The sequence below is a fragment of the Pelophylax lessonae genome (genome assembly GCF_965119305.1).
Source record: "Pelophylax lessonae genome assembly, chromosome: 9".
Classification (NCBI taxonomy): domain Eukaryota; kingdom Metazoa; phylum Chordata; class Amphibia; order Anura; family Ranidae; genus Pelophylax; species Pelophylax lessonae.
In genome coordinates this window covers 192,514,394-192,526,722 of record NC_138776.1, presented here as the reverse complement: position 1 = coordinate 192,526,722, position 12,329 = coordinate 192,514,394, and the positions used below count along the sequence as shown (strand labels likewise).

At 39.2% G+C, this 12,329-nt stretch overlaps 1 pseudogene across 1 annotated transcript; it reads right to left on the bottom strand.

The window, feature by feature from the left end:
- Window positions 1-5,109: 5,109 nt before the first annotated feature.
- On the bottom strand, window positions 5,110-11,956 carry LOC309563642 (annotated as a pseudogene). Its single transcript has 5 exons — window positions 11,509-11,956; window positions 11,168-11,456; window positions 8,321-8,428; window positions 7,741-7,809; window positions 5,110-5,486 (listed from the first exon to the last, which is right to left on the bottom strand). The product of its transcript is annotated as an uncharacterized misc_RNA (transcript).
- Window positions 11,957-12,329: the final 373 nt, after the last annotated feature.

Sequence of the window (12,329 nt, the reverse complement as noted above, 5' to 3'; positions counted from 1 at the left end):
TGTCCTGTGCAAAACCAACAGCACAGAGGAGGTAAGTGTAACAGGTTTGATATTTAAAAAAAAAACAAGAATTTACAATCAATTTAAATTTCATGTGCGTGTAAAGGCAGTTGTCCCAATACTTTTGACAATAGTGTGTATGTGTGTGTGTGTGTGTGTGTGTGTGTGTGTGTGTGTGTGTGGTGTGTGTGTGTGTGTAACCAAACTTTTGCCATAGCTGATCGTCTGGCTTTATTTAATTTATTGTATCTAAATTTGCCAATCCATCCAACACTCACCCCCCCCCCAGGCTACCAATGCTGCTGTCCAAAGGTGTCTCTGTTGCTCCTTCATCCAGAGTGTAGGCACTCTCATACATGAGATTTGTTACTGACCAGATGAAAAGAGAGGAAAAAAGCTTAAGAAAAGAAAACGAATGCAGCCATCACATCTAATGATGGGTAAACGACAGTGTATTACCTTTTTTGGTTTTGAGTTTAACACCCCTGAAATTTGGAAAGTTTTCACTTTCCTGTTCGGTTTTTGGGAAAGGAAGAAAAGTTACAAACAAAAAATGTATTCTATTTTGTGCTTATAAATGATGTGGCTGCATTTGTTTTTTTTTTGTTAGGCTTTTTGCTGTATTTTCTGGTGATCTAGCCAGCAAGTCGGTTATTCTTCAACATCCTTCAATCGACCAAGATGTCCTGTGCATCCGCTAGTACATCTAACACTCCTCCTCCTCTTCTCCTCATATTGACCATGTTGTTGTCCAAAGGAGTTTCATTTGCTCCTCAATTCAGAGTGGAGACACCCTAAGACCGGATAGCCAATGGCAACCTGACACAGGTGCTTATTCTTCCAATACTAATCATCATTTCCAAAAACCTCTACCACTTTACTTTAGCTGATTTTCTAATGGCGAAGACTATATAGTACACATTGGGTTGACTATATCTAGTATTGTCGCTCACCAATCATAATTACATCTGCAAATATAACATTGGTAGAAGTAATTACAGAAGTAATTCCTTTCCCAAGAGAAGGAGAAAGAGGAAGGGGGAGAAGGAGAGAAAGAGAGGGGGGAGAGATAGAGGGGGGGGAGAGAGGGAAGAGGAGAGAGACAGAGAGAGGGGGGAAGAGGGGGGAGGGAGAGAGAGAGGGGGGGAGAGAGAGGGAAAGGGAGAGAGAAGGAGAGAGGGAGGGAGAGGGAGAGAAGGGGAGGGAGAGAGAGGGAGAAGGAGAGGGAGAGGGGGGAGAGGAGAGGGAGAGAGAAGGAGAGGGGGAGAGAAGGAGAGAGAAGGAGAGGGAGAAGGGGGAGGGAGAGGGAGAGAGAAGGAGAGAGAGGGAAAGGGAGAGAGGAGAGGGGGAGGGAGTGAGAAGGACAGGGGGAGGGGGAGAGAGGGAGAGAGAAGAAAAGGGAGAGGGGGAGAGAGGAGAGGGAAGGTGAGAGAGGAGAGGGGGAGGGAGGGAGAGGGAAAGAGAGAGAGAGATCACGTGGCTGGCACAATATATGAAAGAAATAAGGTACAAAGGAACATTTTTGAAAGTTTAGAAGGATGCAGACCCATTGATATTGCTCATTACATGTGAGTAATACGTTTTAGGCTTTATTTCCACTAGTGCGACTTGTCATGCGACTTTGGACACAAACTTTGGATCCAACTTTACACTCTCTGGATCAAAGTCACATCTATCTAAGTAGTGCAGGTACCTTTTCAAGGTCGCTGATTTTCAAAGTCGGATATAGGGGAATAGGTGCCATTGAAATCAATGGGCTGTGACTTGTCATGTGACTTTGTGTGTCCAAAGTCACATGACAAGTCACACTAGTGGAAACCGAGCTATAGTCTATGTTACCACTATTGTGATCTAGAGTACAACTTTAATGCGACTTTGATCCAACTTTACACTCTCACATCAAAAGTTGCATCATTGTGAACATTATTAGAAAATTACCTGATATCTTCAGAACTCATGTCTCTACCATGGACAGACCCGACATACAGACCCCCTAATGACCTACTGCCCCTAGCGACTTCCGCTATGCTACGGATACAGGACAGTTTCCTTGCCAAAGGTCTCCTTTTCTCAAGACTTAGCCCCTTGACCCTGCTGTTTGGAATCGCATCCTTCATCCTAGACTTTTACTAACCTTAAATTCCTTTCCTGGCAAAAGTCTGATGCTTCTTTCTTGAGCCATACGCTCCCTAATGAGAAACAAATTCCTTTATCCCAAATGCTCTTTGCCTGTTGTAATCCTTCCAGAGCATGGCTTGAACATACTCAATTGGCACACTTCTTGCGTTGACGAATTGACTAGGCCAAAAACAACATTTGAGTCGTTACTGTCCCACTCTAGCAGACCGGAGCCCTCGCTATCTCAGATATATCAGATCTTACAGGTATCAGAGTACAGGTATCATACCCAGATCCACCATCATTCCTCTCGAAATGGGAACGGGAAATGAATGTATCCCCTGATGTTATGCAATGAGGCAACACACTGGCGCTTTCCTTTAAATTGTCTATCTTCTCTCATGCCCAAGAATGGAATTACCAAATTGTGTCTAGGTGGTATCACTGCTCTACTATCCTGCACAAAATCGATCAAACCATACCAAACACATGCTGGAGACCAAACACATTCTTTGACAGGTAGTAACCAACGGTAAAAAAAACATCAGTTTTGCCACATTTAAATGCCGTGTTTAGGCACGTTTAGTCATGTTTGTGTTTAGAAATGTTTTTACATTGGTCAGAAATGTATCCCTATTGAAATTACCTGTAAACGAAATGCTTATAAGTGCGAGATACTGCGTTTAGACATGTTTGCACTCCGTTAAAGTCATTTGGAGTTTTAAATGCCAATAAACTTCCGTCTGAACGCATTGGAGAGATAACATAACATAGAGGATAGTTTATGGGCTGCTGAAAAAAATGCCCAACTGATAAACATCTGTTTATCAGAAGCAGTGTACATGAGGCCCTAGTTCTTAGGCTAAATTTAGTGGTTCAACCAGTCCAGTCATTTGAAATTCAAACCACTTGTAAATTATTTTCCTTACAGAGGAATGGTCACTTTTGATGAAACCCTTTCTAGACTCATAGGCAGCCACAGCCTTTTCTAAGGGGTATAGAGGGCCCTTTTGATCTTGGCATGCTGACACCACACATGCCAATAGCAACAAGAACACCAGACCCCGACACCAGATATCTAAGGTTTAAATAAGACAGGTTCCACTTGCATACTCCCAAATGCAGATTCTAAGCATTGGTACCTAATCTGGAACACTTAATTCTAATTTTCATGTATTTGAAATGGTGGTAAATGTAGGGGTGTACTGATTTTTCATTCATTTAAATTTTGAGAATGAATACACCATATAAATGGAAAACAAAAGAACAAAAGGAAATTAGCCCAAGGGACTTTAAAGCACGAAATCGCAGACCACAGGGTATATATAAAAATACAAAAGAATTTTATTAATCCAATACAGTCATATTAACATACATTACAAGCACAAGCATCATTATGAAAACTTCAACAGGTGCAATAATAAAATAAAATAATGGAGCAACTGAAAAGACTTCCAGGAGTGATACCAATTTCCACTGCTCTGTAGTGAGGACTATTTTCTTATTGCTTAGTGGAGTCTGATGGTTCCCTCTCCCCTCCTCAACTCCTGGGAGGGAAATTAAGTGACCTATGGCTCTCCTTGCCCGGCATTTCAGCCATTTACACTCAATATGACTTGAAGTCGGGATCTGTTTAAAGTTTAACTCATACCTAGGACAATACACAGAGATATTTTCCTTCCTGATGTAAGCCCAGATTTTATTTATTTATTTATTTTTCTCTTTACTTTTTCTATTAATTTGTTATTTATAAAGTGAATATTTCTCGTGAAACGCGTAGAGGAATTCAGCATACATATGTACTACCTGATAGCCACTGAGTCCTTTCGGTTGCTCCATTACTTTATTTTATTATTGCACCTGCTTGAATTTTTCATAATGATGCTTGTGCTTTTAATGTATGTTTATAAGACTGTATTGGATTAATACAATTATTTTGTATTTTTATATATATCATGTGGTCTGCGGCTTCTCTCTTTAAAGTCCCTTGGGCCAATTTCCTTCTGTTCTTTTGTTTTTAATTGATTACGGGACTGAGAGATACCGATTGCACCTCACTGTGCAACCCATGTATCTAGGATTACACCATATCAGTTTTATGTGTCATGTGTTCAGGTATATCACCTTTATCTGTAGGCACTATTTGAATGAAGATCTAATGTTTCAATTTCCATAGGGTGTGCTTACTTTCTCACATTACCTTATAGATATATTTTGTGCATCTGTGCATTTAACTGTTTGCCTGGAGTTTAGCTTTAATGACTCTAAAAATATTTTTTTTATGTTTAAAATATTATCATTTGCAGACGACAAAAATTCCAGTAAGGATAAAACTATTGATATGAAGAGCATTGCGCTCCTAGAATGTAATTTCACTTTCAAAAGAGTTAAAGAAACACTTGTAGCCTTGTAATTGGTACAAATTAAAAATACACAGACACCAAGGAGAGCTAAAGGGAGCTTTTGCCTCTATATATATCATGATGCCAGGTTTTAGAAAGTGGAGCTAAACATTTTTTTTCACTAAAATAGCAGCATGGATGCTAAAAATGAGAAGCAGTATTAATTTATACATTCTATTCATCCACAGGGATGGATATAATCTGTCAAAAGCACATTATAGTGTATAAAGCAGCAAAAGTGTATAGCAAACAACTCCATTTTGTAAGACAGGTCACAAAAAGTGTGACAGAGGACAAACAGAGACACTGAAATGTACATATAAAGAAATGCCAGGGAACATATGCTTTTGGTTTTATTTCATAATCACAGAACAAGCTCAGTTACAGTTTGTGAATATGATTATTGCGAGGTATATAATAATCATTAATCTTGTGATATAACAAGTTATATAAACATATACTCATATGTAAATACTTCTTTATATTAAGTAACCCATGCATTATATTTCATATGCAATATTTGAAGGTGATTCTTAATTAGAAGTCACTTTAAAAATACAAAGAAAGACCACAATTATCTTCATATGATTTATAATTCACAAACAGTGAGGCGTTTTTGGTTACAGCCCTTATCATTCCATTTTCCATCAGTGTACATTTCCACACAATTTTCCTGCCCTTGACCGCTGGGTTCTTTCTTGCTCCAGGAGGTGTAAAGTGCAGGAATTCCATTGGGATCATGGAAGACACCAGATTTTGGTCCTTCTTTCAAACCCAGGTATGCATATTGGTTATGCTTCTTTGTAAAGAATGAGAGGCCATTGTTCTCTGCTTCATTCCTGGGAATGGCCATACGGCCACCGATTGCTCGGCATGTGGCATCGGATTTTTCTCTTTCCTCAATCTTTCCGCTGCTGACTATCATTTTATCTCCTACCACTTGGATTAATTCTAGGAGCTTGAGTGCTAAATATAAAAGACAATACATTATTGTGAAAGTCTGTCTGAAATTGGTAGTAGGAATTGAATGGTTTTGCTGTGTATCTTAAAGCAAATGAGCTTTTCTCACTCAGGAGAAAACAACAAGTTTCTAGTGATCTCCCCCTTCCTAGTAACATACAGTATATAAACCATTCCCTCACTCCCCCGCTGTTCTATTCAGAGCTGAGAGCCAGAGGAAATTCCCAGCACTACTGAGTATAGAAAAGCATGTGACACAATTCATGTGACAGTACTGGACCAATAAGCGCTGTTACACGAAGGGGGATAATAGTCCCACATAGCAACATAAAAAAGTGATGGGGAGCAAAATATAGGAAATTATATACTGCTGGGTAGAGATGGGCCTGTTCGTTAATAGATGCAAAAATGTTTTTTTAAAAACAATTTTTTTTTTTCAGGATGATAAGGGCTGTATTTTAATGATGCTTAAAGTGAATCCGTAAAAATGTAAAATCCCTTTAAATAGTGCCTGGGGAGTTCCCTTAGTCTGCCTGCAAAATAGCTCATCTGTAGCATGTATAGAACATGCTGCAGCAAAAATAACATTTCTTAAAAAAAAAAAACAGTCAAATGACATTCAAATTGACTCCTGGTTGCAATTGCCGGCACCTGGCTATTAAATAAAAAGAAAATGGTTTTCCCCAAAATCTATACCAGATTCCTATCGCTGCATGCAGCCTGGCAGGTCAGGAAATGGGGGGTCGAGTGAGCGCCCCCCCCTTTTGAACCATACCAAGCCACATGTCCTCAATGGGGGGGTGCTTTTGGGCAGTTTTGGGCTTTTGGCCCCTGCCTCAAACACATTGTCCCCACGTTGATGGGGACAAGGGTCACTTCTCCACAACCCTGAGCTGTGTTTGTGGGGGTCTGCTGGCGGGGGGCTTATCGTAATCTGGAAGCCCCCTTTCCCAAGATCCCACCCCCATGTGAATGAGTATGGGGTACAGAATACCCCTATTTACCAAAAAAGTGTAAAAATAAATAAAACAGTACACAGGTTTTTGACAAGTCCTTTATTAATAATAAAAACAATGTCCCCTGATGTAGATCAATTGTCAATCATGATGCGCGCCACACCAATGACCCGAAAAAAGAAAAAAAAATGCACCCGAAGTGAAGGCAAACTGTCAAATTATTGGATTGCCTCTTTGACAGTTCAGGTAAGGGCGGGGCCCACAGCAACATCATAAGATTGCACCGTCCCCTTGTGACATCACAGACCCAGCATGCATCGGTTGGTGATGTTACAAGGGGCGGTGCCACCAGGTGACGTCGCCAGGTGACCCATCCTTACCTATATAAGAACTGTCAAATGGCAAGCCAGCCATTCGGCGGTTTGCCTTCACTGTGGGTAAAGTGGGTAAAGTGATTTATTTTTCTTTTTGGTCCGGCAGGGTAGCGGCGCCATGATTGACGTTGGATCTACACTGGGGACACTACTTTTTTAATTTTAATTAAGGACTTGTAAAAACCTTTCTACTGTTTTTATTTATTATGACAGCCTGAACTTATGCTCGGGCCAAACTATTCACACAACACTACTGCTGGGGAGGGTTAAATGAAAGGAAAACATGCAACCTGCCTAGGCAAAGCGCAGATTTACTTTAGGGCTCCATGCACACTGGCTTAAAAAATGCTGCTTCTACGGGGGATTTGTGTTTTCCCTGTAGGAGCAGCTCAATGTTATTCTATGTGTCCATGCACATTAGAACGTTTAGAGGCAAGTTTTAAGGCTAGTGTTTAGAGCCAGGAAAAAAAACGTTCTAGTTTGATTGGCGCTTTCTGTCAGAAAAAAATGCTAAACACTCCTAAACGCACCTAAACATGTGTACAAAAACGCTCTATATGAGCGTTTTTTTTTCTGCCAATGGAACTGGCGGGTTTTTTAAGCTCAATAACCTATAGGAATTAGTGAGCTACTGGGAAAAAAATGCTGCAGCTAGGCTAAAAGTAAAAAAAGTTTGTTCAATTTATTTATATATTTTTTTAAATTTTCTATAACATACTGCCTTCCTAGAACATGCAGACGGAGTCAGAAGGAAGGTAGTGGGCATGAACTTCCTGAAGCCAATGCTGTGAATATTCGCCTCTTTCTCTGCTTCCTGCATCCTGATAAACATCTATGAACATATTTCTTTGTACTGGACTAGTTTTTGTAATACATACAGTACATGCTACAAGTAAAAAGAAAATTAACTGGATCTGTTTCAATACTTGCCTGATTCCATTTTGGTGACCCGTTTACATAGCTCTACCAACGATGAAGTACAAGGTATGGCAGGGGCACCTAAAGGAGGGAAGAGAGTTATTGGGATTGATTTGCTAAAGACTAATAGACTGTTCACTTTGCACTTTGCAAGAGAATTTTCCCCAGAGCTTAGTCAGTGAAATTAAGTTCTACCGACTTTCATCATCAGAGGTTACACCTCTGGTGTTAGGGTCTTTGAGCAAAGTGAAATGTTACCACATTTAATGATTTCTTTTTTCTTGCAAATCCTTGCACATGTATGGGTATTCTGTACAAAGTGATATTTTACCACATTTAATGATTTTTTTTTTTCTTATTTTCCTTGCATATGTTTGGAGATTCTTTGCGAAGTTTAATTTTACCACGTTTGCTCAGCTCTGGGGAAAATTTCCTTACAGAATGCAACTTTATTTGAAAATTAAACAGTCTATTTGTATTTAGTAAATCAACCCCTGTATATCTGAAACTGTTGTATTGATTTATTTACACTTAACAAAATACACATATTGAAAAAGAACAGCAAAAAGTATATTTCTTGGATATTGTGTACCTATTTTCTTCAAGCTAGGCAAAAGTGACTTCTTTCCAGCTAATCCTTGGACATCTAGGCCTGCCTTAGGTAGCGATGGTGCACCAATACCAATAGTTTTCAGTATACCTGTGTGAAAGCAAGATAAAAGGTTATACCTAATGATAACAGATTAGTCCATAAAAATAATATTAGATTAAATGCTATTTTCAGTATTATCTAGATTGTGGTGCTCTCTTGATAACAAGCAAAAAGGACATTGATTTTCATTTTATTTCCAAAAGCAGCAAAAACTTTAACCAGTCTATTTACTTTTTCTTTACTGCATCTTTTCTGGTTATCCATCTTCTAAACCATGATGTCAATAAAGCTCTACTTGCAATATAAAGTTACTTTAACTGCAGTCAATTTCTGCTAATCAGGGCAAAGTGACAGGTTCTCTTAAGGGTTCGTCCTTTCACCCCCTCCCTCCTCTCCCCCATGCATGCGCAATGTTAGTTACTACACTAGTTCCCCCCCCCCCCCACTGCTCTGTTTCCTCATTGGAGCCTTGAGTCTAAGGCCTGTGCAAGCAATGTTTTGGAGCTTAAACTGGGAGCTGCTTCCCTCCCATGACCATGTCTGAATCTGGAAATTCATGGCACTGCATCCTCGACGGAAAATGAGAAGGTAACATGCTCCTTAACTGCTTTTTTTTCCAAGAGCTCCAAAGAGGCAAAGGAAAGACATAGATATGTGCAAAGGTCAATATCAGTGGGTAGCGGTGGTCCTTTAAGAGAACATGAGACTTTGCTGTGAAATAGCATTGGAGATATAGAAGTATTGTATTTTACATCAAAATACAGTATATGTAACTCTCCTTCATATATTTCTGGCACACTGTACATCTTGAACAGTGACTCTACCACTGCTGTAACTCTGGATTATTCCCTATGTCATCTTCTTTATTGGGCTATAAGAGAGTATTATCAAATAGCTGATTTCCTCCATGTACGCTGCTCCTCCTGTGAGCTTGTTAAGCAATTCCTCTCTTGCTTCCAGTGTCTTAAATCATACTGATTGCACCATTGTACAACATTTCACACTCTTTGGCTGACCATACAGAGCACAATTATTCAGATGAAAAATTGCAACAAATATCTGCTACTGTTCAACATGCAAGTGATTGGAAAAAAAAAACAATCACTCTGGAACTGTATGAGCTGTATCATATAATTGCATACTGCTGATTGTTTTGATACAACAAATATTAGAATCATTGTTCAGTCTTGTAAATAAAAAATCAGCCTGGGTATGGCCAACATAAGTCTAGGTGGGGTTTCTTTTCTGCAATGAATTGTAGTATTTAAATTGGTTGTAAGGTCTCGTTAAAAAAAAAAAATAATAATAACAAACATGTTATACTTACCTGCCCAGATCCTCCTCTTCTCGGAGCAGCCTGGATCCTCCTTTTCTCAGTGTCCCTTTTTTCTGCTCCTAGCCCCTCCCTCCTATCGAGTGCCCCTACAGCAATCAGCTTGCTATGGGGGCACCTGAGCTGAGCTGCAGCTCCATGTGTCCATTAAGACACGGAGCTGCGGTTCGGCTCTGCCCCCTCTCTTTCCTGATTGGCCAGCTGACTTTGACAGCCGTGGGAGCCAATGGCACCGCGGCTGTGTCTCAGCCAATCAGGAGGGAGAGTCCCGGATGGCCGAGGGACTCATGGACATCGCTGGACAGAGATGGGACACAGGTAAGTATTAGGGGGGCTGAGGAGGCTGCTTCACACAGAAGGCTTTTCATCTTATTGCATAGAATGCATTAAGATAAACCCTCTGACTTTACAACTCCTTTAAAACTGAGCTCCAGGCAGATACAAAAATGACACTTAATACAGTAATGTATTACATTAAAAATGTTTTTAAAAATGTAATTAGTGTGCTTACTTAAATCTGTGTTAATAATAACCTTCAATTTTTGGACATTATACTGGTAGAGAGAGGGCAATGCTAAGAGACAGTGAGACTCTAATGTCTGCTGCTGCTGCTTTCCTGTCCAGTTGAAGGCTGGGGCAGGGAGGTGACATAGCTATATCACTTAACTGTAGTTGAAAAGGTCAGGTCACCAACCTGGCTGAGCTCTCTGACATGGCTGTGTATATCTGAGGTCTACAAGGATGGAAATGGCAGATGAAACAGCTCACAAAATGTATTTCAACTGTGTGTGTTTTTGTGTTTAACTGGAAATCATCTCTAATTTAAATCCTTCAAGCATTTATACTTAATTTAAAAAAAAATAAAAAATTATTACAATTTTTAATTGGTAGCTGGACTAAAGTTTTTATATAATTGCCTTGTGTTCTACATAGTTACATACTCAGCCTGGTTGAAAAAAGTCAATCTAGTTGAACCAAAAAGAGGGAAAGAAAAAACAAAATCATACAATCCCATATACACAATCCTTTATCCACAGGCGATCCAGAGGGAGCCAACCCCCCCCCCCCCCAGAAAAGCATGAGGCAATTTGCTTGAGCAGGGGATAAAAATTCCTTCCTGATCCCCCGAGAGGCAATCGGATATTCCCTGGATCAACTTACCTATAAATGTTAGTATCTAGTTGTATTATGTACATTTAGGAAAGAATCCAGGTCTTTTTTAATGCATTAAAGGAAACAACTATCCAATCACTAGTACCAGCAAAGGCAGGAGAAGTTGTGTAGAAGCCAATTCAATTTGAGGATAAGACTTTCTCTTGCTACCATATGGTACATTGTTGATAGGGTGTGATACAACAGCATTTCACTATTATGTTTCATCACATTTGCTAATTTAATTCCACAACTATGTTCTGATTATACATGTTGTTATATATATTTTTTAAAATAATAACCTTTTATCAAAGGATTTCTCAAGTCTCTCTTCACTTCTTCAGTATTTACTTTAGGAATCCCCTTTAGATTTTCTTTGCCTGGAACATTTGACAGGGCGTGATACAACATCATTTCACCATTATGTGTCATCAAATGTACTAATTTAATTCTACAAACATGTTCTGATTATACGTGTTAATATTTTTTTCAAATAATAAAAACCTTTTATCCCAGGAATTCCCAGGTCTGGCTTCAGTTCTTCAGTATTTACTTTTGGAACCCCATTTAGGTTTTCTTTGCTTGGAACATCTGACAGGGTGTGATACAACAGCACTTTACCATTAAATGTCATCATTTTTACAAATTTTTTTCCACAAACATGTTCTGATTATACTTTTTGTTGTTTTTTTTTTTTTTTTTTCCAAATAATAACCTTTTATTTCAGGTACTCCCAGGTCTGTGTTCACTTCTTCAGTATTTACTTTAGGAATCACGTTTAGATTTTCTTTACCTGGAACATCTGATAAGGTGTGATACAACAGCATTTTACCATTATGTTTCACCGTATTTTTTCATTATTTCAAAAATCATGTTCTTATTATACAAGTTGATATTTTTTTCAAACCATAACCTTTTATCTCTGGTACTCCCAAGTCTGTCTTCACTTCATCAGTATTTACTTTAGGAATCCCATCTAGTTTATCTTTGCTTCGAACATTTAAAAGACAGTTGGCTGGTGCTTGTGGAAGACATGCCACCAGACACACCAGTGCTATGAGCACTAGAGATTTGTGAAGGAATTCCATCATGGAAGACTGCTGAAAGAAAATGCAATATTGCATTAATTTCTATGTGTGAAAGAGTTCTCTGACATTTAGAGGATAACTGTGCTTTTAGTTCAACTATCCTTAAAAAGAATGTACCTGTTCCCAGAAAGTTCCGCCAAATCTGCCACATTCTGTCCATGATTTATGGAGATCTTTGCTGTAGAATCTCTTGGTGCCACACTCTTCATTAAATCTCTGAGCCCGGCCAAATATGTGCAATGGATTCCCTATTTATTTCTAGAGAAAAGCCATTGATTGTGTGCCTCAAAGATTGATAATCTTCTCAAAGGAATGAGAGTTTCCATGAAAAGGCTGTGCCCCATGGCAAATGTATTTGTGTTCTTTAGACACCAAG